At 47.5% G+C, this 21,554-nt stretch overlaps 1 protein-coding gene across 11 annotated transcripts in view; it reads left to right on the top strand.

Moving 5' to 3' along the window:
• HDAC4 (histone deacetylase 4) overlaps positions 1-21,554 on the top strand; it is a 308,256-nt gene that overhangs the window by 95,277 nt on the left and 191,425 nt on the right. The window contains exons 1-2 of one of the 11 annotated variants that reach the window (XM_063099219.1): positions 1,820-1,903; positions 2,050-2,147. The exons of 9 other annotated variants lie outside the window; for them this stretch is intronic. The gene's annotated coding sequence lies outside the window, so the exon portion shown is untranslated. Of the gene's footprint in view, positions 1-1,819; positions 1,904-2,049; positions 2,148-21,554 lie in introns of those variants that run through there. One more of the 11 variants, XM_063099228.1, reaches the window with a different exon arrangement.

Below are 21,554 nucleotides of genomic sequence, written 5' to 3'. Positions count from 1 at the left end.
TGGACATTCCCCTATTGATAGTTAATTATGGGACAAGGAGCCATCAAGGACCTCCCGATGTGGAGACAGGAGTCCTGAGAAGAGCAGCAGCCTCGCAGCAGGCAGGACTAAGGCAGGGATTCTGCAACCCGCCTTTGGGGTCCAGCCTGGCCCCCACTCACCAGCTGCCACCAGACTCAGTGATGCAGACCTCGTGCCTATGAAATGGCGACAACAGCAGTGTCTACCTGCAAATGCAGGAGGGTTTGTGTCAGTGGACAAGGACTGTAAGAACAGTGCCTGGCAGAATGGGCTCTCCTCATTGTAGACACAGTCACCAGGCGCAAAGAGGCCTTGCTGGAACTGCTGGTTCATGTGGATTTAGTATTCCTGACTATTCCAAACGTGACAACACTTGAAACTTAGCATGTAACTTATAAAATTCGGATGACTTCAGAGTAGACTGCTCCTCTCTTTGCCTTTTAGACACAAAGCACACAGACCTAGCCTTTTTACTAGTTCTGAATTCTGAATCTTTCAGGTCCTTCAGCTTCAGTTCACCGAGAAAGGCGAAGAGTCGTGTGTCTGTCACATAAACCCAGGCTGTGTAGTTGTATTTAGGGAGTTTGTAACTAACTAGCGTCTATTTAATATTAGTCTAGATATTCACCATATTTATGAATGAGAAAGAGTCTCTTTGCATCTTCTTGCCGTAAGCCAGCCTCCCAGTATATAATTTACTCTGTTCGGTTCTTGCAAGGTCTGTGTATATACTGGTCTGAATTAAGAGCCACTTAAACCTACATATGCTGCTCACAGGTAGTAATCACACCCATCACATCAGTTGGCTGACTGTCTTACTTCTTTCCACTAAATAACTGGTTTAGTGATTTTTGAAAGTTCAGATTGTTTCCTATTTGCGTACATAATAAATTATAGAAATGTTGAATGAGAGTAGGAGTTCTTTGAGAAGGGTTTAATTCCCAGGAGACTTGAAAGTATTATAAATTCTCTAATTAGGGTATGAATGTTTATTTCTTTTAGCCCCTGAACTTGTTTAAAAGCTGTTCCTGATCTCAGTTTTGAAGGTCTCCTCTTCTCTGTCACTGTGGGAACATCTCACCACAGTGTTCCCCGACGATTTTGTATGGTGCTAGCTCTGCTCTTTCCTCTTTCAGTTGAACACTTTGGGGCAACTAATGAGTGTCCTGTTGGGGCTACAGATTTGTCCCTTTGGCTTGCTAAGAATTTCCCTCTCCGTGTGCCACCCTCAGCAGCAGCACTTTTCTGTTTTTATTATCATTCTCATACATACTAATGTGGGACAGGTAGCAGAGGACATGCACAGTGGCTCTGGTGCAGCCATGGGACAAGGCTGCTGGCACGGTCTGTAGGGCCAGGTTCCTCATCAGCTGCCCTGGGGATGTCCAGGCTTCTGAAAGTGGGTGGGACGCCTTATACTCGCCCAGAGGGTAGGCTCTGTGGCCTCAAGGGCCACCTGTATGGAATGACTCTCTTTCTCAGGGTTGCCTGTTTGTATCTTGTAAAAAGATATCATTTAAGAGGAGGTAAACCAGGTACAATCCCTGCACTAGTTTGAGGCGCCTCAGCACCTGATGACGAGTGATTAGCAAACTCGACAGGACAAGACCCGAGCCAGGCGTGGATTAAGAACCAAACCCATTGCTGCCGGCCTTGTAATTACACTGCTGTGTGTGGACAGTTTGTACTTTCCCCCTTTATAGCTGACTTGGAAGATTTGCATGTCTGTGAGTTGAAATGGTTTGAGTCATCTTCCTATATAAACCCTCAGCACAGAAACTCAGCTTCTGAACACGTGGTGAGTTGGCAGTCCTGGCAAACAAGGTGAGACCGTGCAGGGGACCGCAGTAGCTGACTGTGGCAGCCAGCCCCCGGAGCATGGGTAAGAACCTTTCTCCCCAAGGAGGGTGAAGGTGAACGTTCAGTTGGGGAAATAGAGGTTCTGAAGGATGGAGCCTGCAAAGAATTCCTGTGAACTGGAGTGGACTTCAGCACTGAGCTGAAAGGGGTTGATGTGGTGCCTTGCAGAGTTCCTGTGGCTGCGGAGAAGTTGGACCCAGTGCTTCCTTGGCCACACAAATGATGTATTGTGTTTGCTGCACACCAACACACACACGGATGCACAGGTATGAATGTGCATGAACTATGGGAGGGGTGCTTGGATGGCTTCCATCTTTTAGTAAAGTAAGTGTCGTCTGCACGTGTGTTTTCCAGTTGACCTTTTCTGCAAGTGCGAGTGGTGGCCTAGGATAAAGCAGCTGTGAGCTCAGCTGTAGATGTAACAGGCCTTCGATATCTTTTGACCTTGCCTTTAGCCTTCCTTTAAAAGCCAGCTCCAGTCAGTTCTTCTATCCATCCGTTCCTTTATTTCTTTCTATTTTGGGGGGCTGGAGAGGGATGGAGCACCTTTACGTCTCTGCTCTGAGTCTTGCTGGGGTTCCCCTGCCCCTACCTAGTCCTCTGGCTCCAAGCTCCTCGGAGTCCCACTGTCCTTAGATTCCCCCAGTGGGCCCCTCTGCACAGAACTTGACTGCTTGTTTCTTCCCAGGACCTTTCATGTTTCCCACTCTTCGAGCCTGTTCTTGGTTAACGGTGGAGGAAAAGGCTAACGTAGTTTAGTTCTCATGCCTTGGTTTATGCAGTTTTCTGGGGAGTCTTGTTCCCTTTCCTCTGTCACAGCCCTTGTGAGGGGCCACATCCGTGACAGGAGACTGGGTGGTCGTCACCACCGGGGCCGCCCTACCTTCCCTGAGCCTCCAGGTCCTCCTTCGTGATGGCTCTCTAGGTGGTTGCGAGCACAGAACGCATGGTTGTATCGTGGAAATGCTTGGTAAAAATCAGCACGAGTGAAGCATTTTGGTTCCTTTCTGTGAAAAGTCGGAAGTTAGGGAGAGAGATGCGTTCACTTTCATGATAGATGTCTTTATCCTTGACATGCGCATCATTCACTCAGCCTCTTTTCACAGTCATACTTCGCCCTGAAAAATTCTAAATGTTCTGAGCTCTGTGGTGTCTTGGCTCTCTTGCTCTTCGTGAGGTGCAGGGTGGGCCTTGCTCTTCCAGGATGGCCCCTCTGCTTCTCCCCAGGAGCACGCAGGGCGGGCTGTAGGTGGAGTGCCCTGGGGCAGCGCCCATTCCCGCCTCAGCAGTGGGGCAGAGTGAAGGGTGAGTGCACAGAGCAGACACAGCTGGCTGAGTGTAACCCCACAAAATATTTCCTGATTATTCTGATACATCTTCAACTTACTTTAGACAAGAGTTAGAGAAAGTTCTGATTTATGCAAGGAATTCAAGTGTAGCTCGTTGTTTGGTATGTAGGTTTTTTAAAAAAAATAGTTGATGATATTTGTCTTTTTAGGAAAATTCTTAGACAAGATGGCATTTGAAAGACTTTGCTTTAAGAATATCAGAAATTACTATCTAAAATCAGAAACTAGAAATGATGCTAACCATCGACTTCGTGTTGAAAACTGACCATCTGAGCCCGAGCGAGTCTGTTCCTTGGTGGACCGAGAAGCCAGAGCAGGGCCGTGCTCAGGGCTGTCCTTCCTCCCTGGGTTCCATCCCCATGGCCGTGTCGCCCAAGCCTGCAGCGCCCCCGGGAGGAGGCATAGGGGCTGTGGCTGGCTGCAGTTTGCAGCTAGTTCCTCGTGTGTTCAACTCTCTAGCTGTGCGCAGCCCTTCCGGGAACAGCTCAGGAGTTTTGCTGTCTTTGTGGCATCCCGAAGGGCTTGGGGACTCTTCGCTGTCTGGCCTTGTGACCTGGAACCCTGGGCAGCTGTTCGTCTGTGACAGGGCCCTGGTGCATTTCAGACCTGGTCCGCTGCCATGGGAGGGCCTTGTGTAAGAAGCGATTCTGTCAGTGTCAAGTGGGCTTCGCCGCTGGGCACAGGCATGGTCTTCTGTGGTCATGGATTAACATTACGAAACGTCATTATAAGTGCTGCGGATGGGCACTTGTCGTGCGTCCAGCACTGCCCTGAGCCCTAGGAGGCAGGTCCCACTGTCTCTCCCAGGTTGTAGATGGGAGCCCCAAGAGGTAAAGTAACACTCCCACTGTCACATGGGTCGCCAGGCAGTCTGCGGCTGCCACTCTGACCATGCCAGTCACTTGCTCTTTCTCTGACATCAGTGAGTGCCTACTGTGCATGGCCACTGTGCCCAAGATGCCTATGGCAGTGTCTCTAGTGACTATTGATAGACCTGTTTTGTCCCCTGTGGTTTAGGGGACCTTTGAGGTTTGGTGCCCTGATGACCTGGTGACTTTTAGGGGAGACCACAGCACCTGGCACACCTGGGTGTGTGACAGGGCAGGTGTCTCAGGAGCTGGAGGGGCCAAGGGGCACCTTGTCCAGCCCTTGGTCAGTGTGGGTACCATCAACATGGCAGAATGAAGGAAGAGCAAGCTCAGAGTCCTCTTTGAGCTGCCTGGAAATGGTGACACTTGGGAGGGGCCCTGAGGATGGGTGTGAATGTGAAGAAAGAGGGAGGGAGAGGAGGGCCGTGTGTGAGGTCTGGTGAGCTGCAGCCAGTTACCTGTGGAGCTTGTGGGAGCCATGATGATCTCTGGGGCTGGGTGATTTATAATTCCATAGAGAGAGCAAAGCCATGTGCCACAAAATTGTGAACCTCTGCCTTTGGGCCTGCTGGTCTGCAGTTGTTAGCCATTTCTGTCGTCAGTAGCTCTGGAGGCCCCTCTAGAACAGGTGACTGGTGTGCCAGCATGGGACCAGTACATCTGGGCAGGTGGGCTGTGAATCTGTGAACCCACTGGCAGGGCAGGTGCACCTGCTGCAGGTGAGCTGGCTGGGCTGCAGGTCCGTGGAGGGCAGGCTGGCACAGCCAGTGGCTTGTGATGCAGGGTAGAGAGGGCAGTTAGAAGCTCAGTTTGAGCTCCAGGTCTGCACAGAGTAGGGGGCACAGACACCACCTGGTGGCTCTGCTGCAAGAGGCAGGCCCGACCTGTAATGTTTGCGTCCAACCTGGGCCTTTGTGGGCTAGAACCGCAGTCTGGAAAGGGCTGTAGTGGCATGAGGAGCAGGCTACAGGGCCAGCTGAGCTCTGGCGGCACTAGTTTGGTGCTGTGCCCCTGTCCCTGTGGCCCGCCTCTGGTTCCAGCCACCTCTGCTGGCTGGGCGGTTCACCTGGATGCTGCAGCAGCTACTGTGGTAATATGCCGGCCCCACACCCAAATTTTTATCCTTTGGAGGGGGCCAGGAAGGGGAGGGGCCTGTGTGAGGGTTGACAGGTGGCAGGCACATTTGTGGCCTCATCTCAGACTGCTGGGCCCAGGTGGGCAGTGCTCCGGCCTTGCTGGAGGGGCTCTGCTGCTCACCCAGTGACCCCTCAGTCCGCGGCATGCCTCATTCTCGACCCACCACAGGACCTAGGAAAACACGCTGCTCGATCTCCTGTGTGACCCTACAAACAGGCTTCAGAGACCCCATCAAGCACCTTAGTGTCCTGGATGCCGTTCTTCCTGATCGTGAGGTGCTGGCCACCAAGAGCCTGGCCCAGCCTGAGGACAAGTGTCCCCTGTGGTCACATGCAGGTGGTGTCAGCTTTGCAGGGCAACTGCATCACCTCTTGTTCCTGCTCCCTCCTATGTATCTTGAGGCTCCGATGAGCAGGAGAGTCTAGGGTGGAGGGAGGGCTGAGGACCCCCCTCTCCCTACTGCATCTCCCCTCAAGAGGGCAGGACAGGGAGCGGCAGCCCATCCAATCGCAGGAGGCCTGGGGAGTCCAAGGAGAAGCAGGGCCATTTAGGGACATGTTGGGAGGCAGAGGGAACCTTTATTCTTATCTCTGCAAGTTGTTGAGAGAAAGTTGATTCCAGTGTTCTGAATTGGGAACCTTGGGAACTTGAGGGTGCTGTTGGTACCTGGGCAGGGACTTGGGGTTCCTGTAGACTTGGCCAGCTAGTAATTGGGCTTCCCAGCCATCACCATATGTAGCCATATCTGTATCTGGGTCTGAGAAGCTTCAGGGCTAGTCCTTGTGGGTGACTCATCTGCCGCCCCTTTAGGTGTGGGCAGATTCCAGTGACTTGCTCATTCTCTTCTGGGGCTGTTACAGATGATGTAGGGTCTCTTCCCTCCATGAACTCATACTCTCTCCAGAAGATCCTTCTCTCTTATCCAGGTGCTTCTTTGCCTTCCTGGCTGGGTGCACAAGGGATGGCATCCTGGGGCTCTTGAGCGCTACCACAGGCCCTCACTCCCATGCCCACTGTCCCCTGCATAGTGGTGTGGGAGTGTGGGAGGGGACAGATGGCCCGGACTCACCTCCTACCTGCCCCAGCCCACTTCCTTCTCTGCAGTGAGGGCCACAGAGTGCCTGTCTCCCAGGCCCTACAGTCACGGTCACCCCTCAAGTAATGGGTGCACTTGTTCAGAGTTGTCACATGCGCAGGCAGGGCGGGTGGCAGGGCCCTGGCTGTGCACAACCCAGATGGACTGCTCTGCGCAGTTGGTCACTGGAGCCTGGTTTGCAGAGAATTTTGCTCTTGAAACCTCTGCTTCCATCATGCTTTGCAGGGTACCTTGAATGACACCTTCTGTTGCCCTGGGGGACGCCTCCCTGTGCATTTGTACCTGGGCGCCCCTGTAGCCTGCAGGGCTTGGAGGGGGGTCTGAGGCGCCCCCAACCCAGGCAAGCAAGAGTGGGACAGCGTGTCCAAATCCGGACAAAGACCTTGAAGCAGCCTTCCACCTGCCTGCCCAGAATGTGTGTGCAGTGCCCGGGAGGTGCTGGGGAGAGCCAGACATCTCAGCTCCGTGGCTTTGAGAAGTTGGTGCCAGAAGGCAGAAGACAGTGTGTTTTCTTTCTTTCTATTTTTTTTTTTTTTTTTTTTTTTTTTTTTACTTTAGAAGCCCTGTTTCTTAGTGTGAGCCCTTGGCTTCTCTAGAGGAGTGAATTATTTTGAAACCACACCCATTACTGGTCTAAGATTGACTTCCTGATATGAAAGTCTGCTGCTGTGTTTGCTGAGAAATCACAAGTCTGAAAAGGAAGGGTTTTATGGCACCGTTTATGACACCTCTGGAGCACTGTCAGAAGCTGTGATTTTCTTCCTGAGTTGCATGCTTGTCCTGGGGATGTTTCACTTCTCAACTGGGGGTGACTGGAGCAGCAGGTCCTTTCCTGGGGTGATGCCAAGCTGGTGCGGGGGGTGGGTTCAGAGCAGCCCCAGGGAGGTGGGAGGGCCCCTGGCTTCAATAGGGGGGCCTCTGCACCCCTGCCTGCCTCAGTGTCCTGTGTCCCAGCACCCTGTGTCAGAAGATGTATCAGAGTAGGGAGTCCGTCTCCAAGGTTCTCTGACCCTGGAAAGTTCTGAGAGGTGGTTTCCAGCTTATAGAAGGAAAAACAAATAGCCACACACCGACAGCATGGAGTGCCTGGATCAGCTAACACCAGACAGGAAGTAAGGCAGGGGGGCATTTCCACAGCCCCCACCCACCACCCCCATGCTGCTTACACCCTGGGCCCTGCAGCGAGGTGGGACCCACCACGGAGGACACAGCTCTCATGAGCAGTCCAGACGTGTGGATGGACGGGCCAGAGCACTTACAGAGGGCTTTGAGTTCCACTGAAAGAAGCTGATTTGTTCTTAAAAGTATTGGATTAGCTTGCTGGTCCTCATGGGTTGGAGGTGTGAGTGTGAACACGGTATTGTGGAGAGGTCCTTTGTTGGCCATGTAGGATTAGAAGGGCCCTGACTGCTCCATAGCCAGTTTCCCCTGCAGATGCTTGTGCTTGACCATCCTGCCAGAGCCTTGGGCAACCACCCGCTTTTCCCAGATAAACTACTGCATCTGCCCAGTGCCCTTCATGAGGAGTCCTGCATTAGCACATTCTTAACAGACATTTAAAAACCAACCAAACAAAACCTGTTTCCTGCCCCACGCTCTTTCGGCACACTCATAAATGTGAGTTGGATTTGGAAATGCCTGGGTTTAAATTTGCAAACTGAAACTGAATTTAACATTCAGCAGGGCACATCTGCTCCTCTGCAAGCCCGGCTGATGGTAGAGTGAGTTCACGGAGGCAAAGCGACCATCCAGCCAGGAATCTTGCCGTTCTCTGGAGTTCCATCAAGTGTGTTAGTAAACCCCAGCATCGGGGTGGCCTTCGGGTGTGACCCTAGGCCGTGGCCTGAGCCCCTCCTGCTGAGAGCCTCCCTGTTTGTGTGGGGAAGTGAGCCACTCTTCCTTTCCAGGGTTGTATCAAGCTCTCCTATGGCCGGCCTCTGCCTCTGAAGGTCCTCGGGTGACCCAGCTAAGCCACTGGCTCTCGGTGGGTGCAGAGAGGGTGACACACCCCTCCCTCTAGTTACTTTTGGGTCTGGGAGGAGTGGTGGACAGAAAGGGGCTTTGCGCTCATGGAGTGTACCTTCTGTGGAGACAGGGTGCAGAGTGGCAGTCACTGGACAACCCCTTTAGAGTGGGCAGCCAGGAGGGGTTGCGCAGCTGTGTGCTGGGTGCCCAGGCCAGCAGGCAGCTCGCTATTCCCTCCCAAGGCCAGCAGCATGGGCACTGTCACCCCCATCAGAGCCCCTCTGTCTCTTGGGAGTCCCTTCAGACATCGTTAACACCCTCCCACTCCAAGGGCTTCTCCCACCCTCCTGGCCCATTAATCCTCCCTCCTGTGCCTTTCTAGAGCACACCCTCTAGGTAATTCCTTGTGAGCTGTTTGGGGCCTTGCCTCCTTCCTCTTGGCCCCTTTCCTCCGACTGCAGCCATGTGCAGGCCAAGCAATGCCACCTGGATGTCAGTATCGAGAACCGTCCTGCCTGGGAGCTCCTGCCAGTGCAGAAGTGGACACCCTCACACCTGCCGTGCATATGGTCTCTGCTCTTCGGGTCATTCTCCAGCCCTGCAGCAGCTCGGAGGGGGTGGCATTAGCCCGCTTGAGGGTTGGGCGCAGGCTGCCTGGGTGAGAAGGGGAGGGGACAGAAGGAGAGGGGAGCTCGCCAGGTGGTGAGGCCCAGCGTTCTCCAGGCCGACATCGGGGCAGCTGTTGGGCAGCTGTGCAGTGGCCTCAGTGTCCTTGGGACCACTCTGAATTCTGGGGCAGAGGCTGGGGTGCCTACACAGCAGAGGGAAGAAACGCAGTGTTCTGTGTATTTTCTCACAGTGGTTGTGACGGTGTGTTTGTGCCATGTCACCTTGGACCGGGGTGACAGACAAGCCCTTGGTGCTGAGTATTTAGGGCAGCATCTCCATCTTTCATCCTCAGGCGTCTTTACCTGCAGGATGAGCCTCTGGGGTCTTGACTTCCTCAGGACTCCACGAAGTGGAGCACGGAAGCCTCCAGGCTGTCCCAGAGGTGCCCTGACCTTCTGGTGAGAGTCTGCTCCCTAGAGCCTCACACCGTCCTGACCAGTGGGGCACTGGCTGGAGGAAGACTGGATGGACCCTGGAATGGGCCTCAATGTTTTAGGGCAGGCCTCAGAGTCTGTCCCCCAGATTTTGGTGTCACCAGTGAAGTGCCACTGCCCTTATTCCCTGCACTAGTGGGCACCGGCCACCTGCCTTCCCAGTGGTCACACACTCTGGCCTGGTGTCTGGGACCTCAGAGCCTGGGATGCTGACTGTGGCCACACAGCAAGGACAGGCTGCGCTGCCCGGCTCTGGGCTCTTCAGAGTGGGCGGAGGTGAGTGTCGCATGATAATGGCATTACCTCATCTCTGACTTGGTCAGGCAAGGGGGAGGGTGATCTGAGAAGATCTTGATCCACTTCTAATTCAATTTTAATCTCTGCCTTCACAAGAGCTTCTCTCTGTCTTCTTCCTCCCTAATTATTTTTAAAATCTCAAGGAAAATATATCCCATCCATTTATAATTCCTCAGAGACCAAAATTGCTACTCTGTTTCTAAAGTGTGTTATTGTGGCCTCTGATATTAAGCCAAGGTTTTTGTAATACCACTAAACTTTTATCTCACATCATGGAAACTAAGGATTCCCCCAAGGAGACACCACAGCAGGAAATACTGGCTTCTAAAAGGCCACATGGAAGCCCTGCCCATGGCTGTGAGTGGGCACATTTCCTCCTTGGATTTGGGGTAAGCGTGAGGGGCACACTGTCGCTGTGGCCAGCTGGACTCTCGAGGGGTGTGCCTCTCGGATGATACAGGATGGGGTGGCCTCTGCACCCCGGCCTCCTGGACACTGGCTTTGGGCCTCTGTGTGTGAGGCCTTCAGGGGAAGGTGGGACCTCACCTGGGGGACTCATCTGCTCAGCGCCTTCAGGGCACACAGTGACCCAAAGCCCCTCTGCACACATGCTTTACTGGACCCTCACTTGCCCTGGGAGAGGCCAGCAGCAGAATGTGCAGGGTAGGCAAGGTGGAGGAGCCCTGGGCTGTGGACCCTGTTGCTGTTAGGGAGGGAGGGAGGGTTCTGGTGGGTCTGAGCTGGAGATGTTGCCCTCTGAGGGTGGCTGCCAGCACCCCCGGCCAGAGCCACTGTCTCACTAGCCCCCTCATAGGATATGAACCCCTGGTTTTCCTCAGGAAGAAGAGAGACATCTGGCCTGCGTCCTCACTGGCCCAGGTTGTGGAAAGGACCAGGAGGCTCCCTGTGCGTGGACCCAGTCTCCTGTTGTGACCCATGGGGGATGTCTGCATGGTCCTTGGCGTGCTAACAATGTGTCCATTTTGGGTAATAGTTGAAAAGTGTTTCATCACGCTGTCTCAGGATGTTCCACAGCTGGGCACCAGCAGAAAGCCCCAGGGCCTTCTGCCCTGCTGAGCGCAGTCTCCTGAGCTGGGCTGGGCCAGCGGCAGCAGCAGCAGCGACAGTGATGCTCTGGCTCAGCGTCCACACGGCTGTCTGGCGAGTGATTCTTTGTGCCTTCAGGTTTCTGGTCTGAAGACCACTTCCTCCCTTGTCAGCCTTGCTTGTATGCTCAAGAGTGAATTTAGTTCCTACAATGAATATAGAGTTTGTCAGTAACTGTCTCACCTGCACATATCTTGTTTTCCTATTTGCCTTTTTTAGAGTGGGATAACTGGTATTAATTTCATTGTCCCCCAACCTTGTCCCCGTTGGGAAAATAGAATAATTTAATCAGAATCCGCTCGCCTCAGGGCCAGTTGGGGGTGGTTCAGTAAACATTGCGTGGGGGGGGGGGGGGGGTGGAGTAAGTGCGCCTGTGCAGCGCCACCACCTTGGCTGGCATTTATTGCCTGGGGTGTCCGCCCTGCAGGGCCATGCTTTCCAACTGGCAGCTTCCAAGGACCTTTTGGCCGGTTACCTAGCTCATAGACCTACGTGTAAGGGATCTGTGAACCAGCCTGGCATGTGAAGGGTTTGTGACCCAGTCTGTGAATGGGCTTGAGGGGTCTGTGGGCTTCAGACCCAGCCTTAGCTCGACAATCAGCCCAATTGGTGCAGGATTACCAGCAGGTAAAAGAGCCTGACAACTAGCGTGGTCGCCTAGCTTTACAATTGGCATCATGAACAGGATTAAGAGCACTACAGTTGGCGATGTTAACAGGATTCCAGCCTTAGCCTTAGCTCCACATCCTCCAAGACACATGTGCAGGAGTCAAGAACACAGGGTCCACCTGGAACCTTGGTGCTGCACTGGGGCTTTCCATGTGGCTGCTGATTGGATGGGGCTTCCATGCATGCTTCTCAGGTCCAAGGTGAGGGTCCCCATCTCAGCAAAGACAGAGCTGTGTGGACAGTGGGGTGGCAGCTGCCTTCCTGCCCTCCATGGGAAGGAGAGGCAGGGCTGAGACCCTAGGTGGAGGTTGCGCCCTATGGGGGGCTGGATGTGAGAGCACAGTGGGCAGGGAGACCTGAGCACTCTGGCTGGGTGGGCAGCAGGAGCAGGGCAGGTGGTCCCGGGCCTCACCTGCCCACCAGTGCCTCGGAGCCATGAAAGTCTGTGGCTTTCCAGAGTAGCCTGCTCTGACAGGTGTTTTACAGAGGCAGCTCTGGCTTTGGTGTTGGGGGTGTCAGAGGGGTAAGAGCTGAGAACAGCAGGCCAGTCTGGGCGTTCTGTTCTATGAAGAAGGATAACAGAGACCTGGCACATCCAGTGGACGACACGTGGACCCTGTTCCAGATGTGCTCTTTGTATGACTTGTTAATGCTCACAACACGGTGAGATCCAAGTGCTGTCCTCCCATTTTATGATGAAGAAATTGGGACACATAAAATTTGCTGGAGATCTGGCAGCTGGTAAATGGGGGAGCCTGATTTGGATCTCACGTCCGGTGCAGGTATCCGTGCTCTTACCCACGATGGGATGCTGCGGCATGTGCGTGTGGTGTGTGTGTGAAAGACCTGTCACCAGGTGCCATTGACAGGCCTGGAGATGCTGTCGGCAGGGGACTTCTGTTGGACAGGGCACCCCCATCTTGGTCTTTGAGCTGAACTTCACTGAACTGAATGTCTCAGCCTGCAGAGGCAGTGCCCTGGCATGGAGGTAGAAATAATGACAGCACTGGGGTGAGGGAGGCACGGGGCATTGTCATTTGGCTCCTTAAGTCTTTAGCATCCCCCACTCCATATCCCTACCCTGAGCTTCACCATTAGAGCCAGTCCTCTTCAGATGGTCATCACACACCTGCTCTGCAGTTAAAGACACTTCACTTTTTCACATCTCCCTCCCCTTCTCCCCCCTCCCTCTCTCCAAGGCCATATTTCCCACTTGTAGGCTATGATCTTGGACTGGGATACAAGTTGTCCTACAGGCTCTGGTGGGAGGGGCATCAGCTCAGATATTGACTGGAGCAGATGTTTATCACACCCCTGCAGTGTGCCCCTGCCCTCTGAAGTTTCTGACCCCTTCCAGCCTCCTTAGGGCCTGAAGGAGTGATCGGTTTCATTGAGCACTTGGGGTGCCCAGGGTGTACTGGCTGCTGCTCCATTGCATAACCTCTGAGTGCGGGTGGGTGTAGTGTTTGGATCCTGATCCACTGGGTCTATGCAAATGACTCACGTGTCTCAGATCCACGGTCCCTATTTAAGCTCTACTTCTCCCTTTATTGGGTGCCAGCTGTGAGGTACACCATGGATAATGCACCAGAATAAGGCTTTGTACACAGGTGTGTGGTATGGTTAGAACACGTCAACACATGAATCACCACAATGAAAGTTTCCGTAAAAGAGAGCAGACAGATAGGCTCTTCAGAGGGTGGGGCAGGAGCATCCCAGGATCTGTACGCAGGAGGGGGGCCTGGCCTCTGCGGTGCTACAGGATGAAAGAGCAAGTTCATGGGCACCCAGTCATGGCTAGTGAAGTCATGTGTGGGCCATGACGACCTTGAAATTAAATAGAATAAGAGATATCTAATTGTACCTAAGAAGGGTAAGTTGTTCTGTAAACCTTTTGGTTCAATGATATCTGTGGAGTTGTGTGGAAATGCATGTATGGTGGGTCACATTCGAAAGGGCTTCAAAGCTATTGTTTTAGAAAGATTACTCTGGCAAGAGTTGTAAATGAAGAGGGAAGGAGGGAAAAGGAGGCCAAGGGGTGAGGTGATCCCATGGTAAACCTCTGAGCAGGGACGAGGTGGCCCAGGGCCAGAGGGTGGCCTCCACTCAGTTAAGGCCTCCATTTCCTCCAGTCATGCCTCTGCATTTTGTGCACAGAGGTCTTCCACATCTTTTGTTAGATTTTTTTTTTACTAGGTATTTGATGCTTTTTGATGCTATTATACAGGTATCTTTTTGTACTTTTTTTTTTACTGTTTGTTGCTGGTAATAGAAACACAATAGATTTCTATATATTGATCTTGTACTGACCTTGGTGGATTTACTCATTAATTCTGGTACTATCTGTAGATTGTTTTGGATTTCTACATGCCGAGTGCAAATGATGACAGCTTTGTTTTTGTTTTCCATTCCTTGCATCTTTCTTTTTTTCTGCCTTAGTGTGTTGGCTTGGAGAAGTGGTACAATTTGAATAGTGGGTATTCTTGTGTGGCTCTGGATCTTAAAGAGAAAATTTCCACTATATGACTGATGACTAAAATGTTTGCTAAAGGTCTTGTGTTTTGTTTGTTTTTGTAAGAAGTGCCCTTAGTGCCCTTATCCAATCAAGCTTGTGGCTTTCTGTTCCTAGTTTCCTATGAGGTTTTTTTTTTTTTTTCTCCATGAATGTATGATAAATGTTATCAAATGCTCTTTTGTCTTTATTTGGATTTATGAATTTTCTTCTTTATTTTGTTAATGTGGTAAATTATACTGAATGATTTTTTTTTTTTAATGTTAAACCCTACTCTCATTTCTGAATGAATTCACATTGACCAAGATCTAGTATACTTTCTATATGTTCTTGCATTCAGTTTGCTAGTATTTTGATTTGTGCTTTTTGTGGTAATGAAAGAGTTTGGCTTGTAATTATTTTTCTTTTAATTCTCTTGCCAATTTGTAATATCAGTGAATGCTGTCTCATGAAAAGTTGAGGACTCTTTCATCTTTAATGTTCTCTGGACGACCTTGTGTAAAACTGGAGTGATTTCTTAACTGAAAGCTTGATAGAACTTTCCATTGGAGCCATCTGTGTCTGGAGTTTCCTTTGTGGGGCAGATTTAAATGACAGATTATATTTCTTTACCAGTTACTGGTCTACTGTTTCTTCTTATGTCAGTTTTGGTAAGTTGTATTTTTCTAGTAATTTTTCTATTTTATCAATGTTTTCATAAGGATTTTTATAAGATCCTCCTGTTTATCTTTTTACTATCTGCAGTGTCTGTAGCAAGGTTTTTTAACCTTGGTAACCACTACTGATGTTTTGGGCCAGGTCACTGCTCATTGTGAGGGCTATCATGTGCACTGTAGGATGTCTGTCGGCATCCCTGATGTCTGCCCACTAGATACCAGTGGAATCCCCCTTTTCCCAGTGTGACAAGCAAAAATCTTTTTTACCATTCTCACCAGAGATCTTTTGATTGCATTAATCTTTTTGAAGAATCAATTTTTGGTTTTGTTAATCTTGTTTATATCTCTTTTCTATTTCAGTAATTTCTGTTCTTTATCACTTCCTTTTACATTGTTTTATTTTTGTTCTTTCCTAAACCCTTCAAATGGAATCCTATTATGTGCATTTTTAGGCCTTTTCCTCTAAGCATGGCTTTAGCTACTTCACAGAAATTTTTTTATGAGTGCTATTTTTATTATTATTCAATTTCTTCTGTGGCTTATAGGTCATTTATAAGTGTATTTTTAAGGTTTGGAAACATGCAGGAGCTTCCTAGTTCTTTTCTTTTTTTATTAGCTTAATTGCATTATGGTCAGAAAACATAGGAGTGATATGCCATCAAAGCTGAGAATCAGTACCTTTATTAAAGTCTACTTTGTTTGACATTGATATTGCTATACCAGCTTTCCTTTGTTTATTATTAGTAAGGTACATGTTTTTCCAGATATTTTGTTTTCAGACTTTATGCAGCTTTATGATTTAGATATATCCTTGTAAATAGCATGCTAGGGTTAATTTTTTGATTTTTATTTTTTTTCATGCAGTCTGACAATCTTTGCTTTTAATTAGAGCATTTAGTTTGTTTACATTCAGTGTGACTCTTTATAATGTTTGTGTTTCTGTCTGTCATTTTATTGTGTGCATAGTCCTCTGTCCTGTCCTGTGCCGTTGTTTAATGTATCTTAATTCTTATTTTTCTACAAAATCAATATTCATCTTAATTCTCCACACATTTAAATCCTTTTCACTGTGCTTTATATTGGTCTTCATTTTCAGTCTTCCATCTGAGATTGACTTGAGAGTGTCTTGTGACAGATTACCTGTTTTTATTGGAAAATGTCTTTATTCCACTTACAGATATGCAGAATATTCATGCTGGGTGTAGAATGTCACACATGCTAGTGTGACAGTTGTAATCTTTCCGCACGTCAAGCAGTCCTGCACGTTGAAGGGTATCACTCATTGTTTCCTGGTTTACGTGTTGCTGCTGGGAAATTACCAGTCATTCTAACTGTTGCTCTCCCAGGGCAGCCGCCCCTTCTTACTTCCACAGCCGCTTTTGTTTCCAGTGGTTTTACTTGGTGTCTTTCATCAGTTTGGGAAAGTTCTTGGCCATTGTCCTTTCAAATATGCTTCTGCCCACTGTGCTTCTCCTCTCCTCCTCTCTCTCCAGCTACACATGCTGTGTCGTCTCACTGTGTCTTTTGTGTCTGTCACCTACTCCCCTTCTGTGACCAATCTGGACATTTTCTTCTGGCCAGTCTGTCTACTCACCAGTTCACGTGAGCTGTGTCTAATTGGTTAAATGATAGAGACCTTAATTCAGTGTTTTGTATTTTTCAGTTCTAGAATTCTTTTTTCAAGTTTGCAGTTCTTTGCTAAAATTCTCAACCTTTTCTCTTCATAAACAAAGAAATCGTCATTCTTTTAAACTCTGTCTAAAACCACCACAGAATCTTAAATTGCACCCCTCTTTTATTATTACTAGAGTACCATGGTATTCCTACTTTGAAACTATTATATATAGGTCATGGGATAGAGCAAGTAAGTAATAAAGTCTCTTTCTATTATGTGGAGCATTCAAGGGTCTTTTTTCTATTGTTTGTTGTTTCTGTTGGTTTTTGTTCTTGTTGGATTGTCTTTTCCTGTACCTGGTACGTGCATGCGTGTGTGTGTGTGTGTGCGCGCGTGTGCTTGTGTGTAGTGGTGGATATATTATTTGCAAATCTGTATAATTTGAGGCCTAGGACGATGACATCTTCTAGAGTAGATTTAAGGGTGTTTCTGCTTGGGGCTTGGGGGCATTAGTGATTAGCCATTATCTCAGTTCCATTTCAGGAATTGTAATCATTACAAGAAGAGCTGCAGTCCTTGAGGGTCCATTTATTTTGGGGACCCTGTTATTCCTAGAGATTCCTTCAGGTCCCAACCCAAATTAAACGGGTTCACCATATTTTCCTCCATCTCTCCCTCCCTCCAGTCTCCGGATTTGCACTCTTGAACCTAGTGTCTGCAAGAGGTGATCAGAAGCACTAAAGATCCTGGAGAGATGGCTAAGGGCCCTGCCAATACCCTCAGGGGAAATCAGCCCAAATGCCTGGCTCACCTCTCTGGCCTCTGTCTCGTCTTGTAAATCTTCACTATTTTGTTAACTTACCATCACCTTCAAGATGTTTTTATATTTATCCAGCTTTTGTAGTTGATCTATTTCACCTTCATCTTGCACTTGTGTTTTTTGAAGAAGCCATGTTCATCCATTAAATATTGATATTGAAGAACATAATCTCTTCTGCATGAATTAGAGGAAGAGAGGAATAGCCTAACATGATTAGCAGTATATATGGGAAAGTTAGTCCATTTGAAATGGAATTAATAGCTACGGTAATTATTAAAGGGATTATTAGATAGCTTAGTCTTTTATTTAACCAAAGAACTATTGGTCCAAATGCACATTTTGGAGTTTTAACAGCAAGTTTAGGTATTTATTTTGAGGGACATCTGAAAGGATCCAGCTCTTTGGAGATACTTGGTCTAGTGGTTCTGATTGGTAGTACTTGTATATCTGCATTCCATGTAAATGGAATGGAAAAATTAGTATTATTCCTGTTTTGAGGACAAACTGTTTCCAAGTATTCTTGGTTGAGTAGAGATTTGGAAGTTGAATATAGTTGACATCCGAAGGACCCCCAGTCAACTTTTTCAGTATTTCCCTATATGTAACTTATTTATTCATCTATCCATCCACCCACCCAAGCTCTGCTGCTGCTGACCTAGTCATTTTTAAGTGTCACATATGTAAAAACCGACAAGATTTTGTTCCTGTTAGGATCTCTCAATGTAATGGCACAGGTAGAAAAGTTATTAATTGAATAACCTTAGGAAGTCAGTGTTGGCAGGGACCCTTCCACACCACCTCCTCCTCCACGAGAGGAGAAGGCGCTGGAGCAAGGTCCAAGCTTTCCCAGAGCAGCCGGAACCAGCCGCGGTGCCTGGCTGGGAGCTCTGGATGGAAGCCCCATGCCACCCAGTTTTTCCTTTCCAACATGTGTTGTTCTTCTGAGTATATTTTCCATGCACAGGAATTTATAAAAAGCAATCCTAATTTTCTCCGTAGACAAAACTATTAAAAAAGAAAAGTCCCACACATAAAGCTGAACCTCTCCAGAAGTAGATTCTGGAATTCATTCTTGGATTTGTTTCTCTCTTGCCTTAAAAGAGAGGGAGCCCATCGAAAGGAACCCCATGGAACTTACTTGCTTTCTGTTCTCCTCAGTGAACTGCTTTTTTGTGGCTCTGCCTCTCTGGAAATTTGTTTCAAACTCTAAAAAGCAGCTGGAACACACTTGAGCTGCTCAGTACAAACTACAAAGTGATGGCATGGACTGTGCCAAACAGATGCTGTTTGCATTAAAATAAAAGACAAACATAATATTTGCATTAATAGAGAGCCTTTGCAAAAGTATTTGCATAGAGTGGTTTATCCTTTTCCGAGAGCTGGTTACTTTTAACTAATTTCTGAGTATAGTAAAGGATAAGCAATCTTTTGCTGATTATTTCTCACAAAGAGTTACTTTTGCACAAGTGTAGCTGATTTCAAAGAAGGGCCCTCCGACATGTAAATGTTGATGTCAAGTGGAGCGCCTGAGAATAGCCCATGTGTAATGCAGTGATTGCTGTCAGTCATGCTCTTGGTAGCTGTTTGTGTTTCAAAGTAGAATTGATGAGCTATTACCCTGTTCGGTGGTACTAAACTCTGCTTCTGCAAAAGAGTTTTCCAAAGAGTTACTCAAACTGGGCCACATTTCAGTGGTCTCCTCTTCATGATAAGACGATTGGTGTACTGATTGCTTTGGTACCTATGCAGTGCAATTGCAAGGACAGCTGTACTTAATTCTTATTTCATTAGCGAGGGCTACAAAAGAATAAAGATAAAGAAATTGTAGCGAAGGAAAAACGATCATCTCTCGGAGAGAAGATGCCCAGAAATGCATGCCATGAATTCTGCATAATTATTTGAAAATGAACTCCGAATTTGGCCCTGAATTTTCTAGCTTTCAGTGTGAAGAGGGAAGAAAGCTTTTTTTGTTCGTTCTTGTTTTTAAGGATTCATATCCTTCTTAAGAGGAAACTAACCAGGTATGTCAGTGACTTTGAAACACACACTGCCCACTCCAGAAGTTTGAGGAAACTGTGTTACAGGTAATGAAAGTTGTCTAGGTAACTATATGAAACTTTGTATTGATTTAGTGTTCAGTGCTTATCCGTAGTACTTACATGTTTACTAGAGTTTTATCTCACAATTGCTGTTACCATCTTACTCTTTCACTTTGGATTTGCTTTTCTTCTCTCTGAAGTAACGCTTTAGTTGTTTCAGCAATGGTTTCTCTCAAGTTTTGGTTGTCTGAAAATGTCCTTTCTCCATTTTTCCTGAATGATAGTCTAACTGGGTATAGAATTGTAAGTTGATATGTCTTTCAGGAGTTTGAAGACATTTCATTATCTTTTGGCTTTTTTTGTTGCTGTTGAAAAATTAGCTTTCAGTCCAATTGTTCACTCTTAGGTAATCTTAACTTTCCTATCTTGGTGCTTTTAAGATCTTTTTTCATGTTTGGTATTTAGGTGTTTTATTGTAACATGTCTAGATGTGGATTTTTACTTATTTATCCTGCTTGAGACTTGGCATGCTTTTTTTAATCTAAGGATGCTTATGTCTCTGAATTCTGGAGTATTCTCATTCATTAGCTATTTGGATATTTGAATATCATGTTTTGTACATTTTCTCCATTTTTTTTTTACTTCAGGAACTAGATACTAGATCTGGACTGGACCATCTTAAGCTTTCATCTTTGCCTCTTTCCTCTATCTTTTCCTCTTTTTGAGCTGCTTTCTGTTTAGTTATAGAGATCTATCATCCAGTTCACTAATTCTATCTTTATCTATATTTAATCTGCTCTTTTCAATTCTAGAACATTCTTTTTTAAAACTTCCAATATCTCTTTTTCTGTGGTTCCTTTCCTTCATTATTGTTTTTTTTTTTAATTTAGCTTATTTTTCTTTTAAATGCTTTTTTAATAATCACTGACATTGTTTTAATATTTATAGATATTTTGGAGTCATTTCTCTGTTTGGTTGTGTTTGCTGATTCTCGCATAGTAGATCGTTTCCATCTGCTGTTTCTAATTTTTAATTCACTTTGTAAACTCATCTTCAGTAAGAGGGTCTCTTTCCCCCTCCCTCCTTGTCTCCCTCCCTCTTTTCTTTCCTCCCTCTTTTCCTTCCTCCTTTCTTAGTGTATCTTTTGTGCCCTGGATTGTGGCTGTGTTCCTAAAGAGCCATTTCTCTTCGTTTCTCTGGGGCTGCAGGGTTTCTCAGATTCTGGACTAGTTAATTTCTAGATCTAGGATTCCAGAAATACTCAAAGAATGTGAATCTGGAGGCCACACTCACATGGACACAGGCTTAGGATCTTAGTTCCACACAGAAAACTCTCTCCAGCAGCCCTCTTCTGCTTCCCTGGCCGGGCAGGTGGAGTTTTCTAGTCCCCTTTTCGTAGACTGGGTAGCCCTTTGAGGGTTCTGTCCTTACACTGAGATCTGAGTTCAAGCTGTCTGTCCAGTTGAGGCTCATGGCCACATCTCATGTCCACCTAGTTGTGAAAGTCTTGCCAGGTCACTGGTGTTGGTATTCAGTTCTAGGCAGCAGGGTCATAGAACAATTGTTCAGAGTGACTTATTTGGGTTTTTTTGTTTGTTTTTTGTTTTTTCCTTCCTGGTAACTGGGTTTCTGTGGGTCAAATGTGTCCCCCAAAAGTTTATTGGATACTTAATCTCCATTGTAAAAAGAGGGTGGGAAATCCAATTATGATTTTCAAAATGGGGGGGCCTTTAAGAGTTGATTAGATTGTGAGGACTGTGCCCTTGTGAATGGATTGATCCATTCATAAAGTAATAGGCATGGTCCTGATGCCAGTAAAAGGAGAGCAAGCGAGGTCAGCTCTTTCATGCTCAGTCCATTCTCACCATGTGACACCCACTGGACGCTGTAAAGAGTTCCCACTAAGAAGAAGACCCTCACCGGATGTGCCCCCTGAACTGTGGACTTCCCAGCCTCTGATATGTAAGAAATAAATTTCATTTCTTCCTAAATTACCCATTTTTGGGTATTGTTATAAGCAACAGAAACAGACTAATACAGAGGTCCTCTCTTCCTTTCTCTTGAGCTCGACTCTATATATAATAAAGGGGCAGGATTTTATTCTACCTTACCATCATCATTTCTCTATTGTAGTGGGATGTGGGAGATCCTTATTGATTCAGTCTAATAAGGATCAGGAACCTAAAGTTCTGATTAACTTTGCATGTTGTCCAACTCTATTTTGGACATTAGCAGGATCTCTGTTTCCAAAGTATAAAATTGCTTTTTGCTACAGGTGTTTCTGTTAGTTCTGGGCATCAGGGTAAGGACCACAGATTTGACCACTGTTGTTTTCCAGTTCCTTTTTTCTTGTAGTCGAGTTAAAAGGTCTTGCCCTTTTTTCTGCTTGTCTGTGAATATTGAATACTAGGTCAGTCATAACCGAATATGTAAGGATGC

Source organism: Cynocephalus volans, chromosome 1 (assembly GCF_027409185.1).
Source record: "Cynocephalus volans isolate mCynVol1 chromosome 1, mCynVol1.pri, whole genome shotgun sequence".
In the NCBI taxonomy this organism is placed as follows: Eukaryota; Metazoa; Chordata; class Mammalia; order Dermoptera; family Cynocephalidae; genus Cynocephalus; species Cynocephalus volans.
Note: the sequence above shows the minus strand (reverse complement) of the source record. Positions and strands in the feature narration are given on the sequence as shown.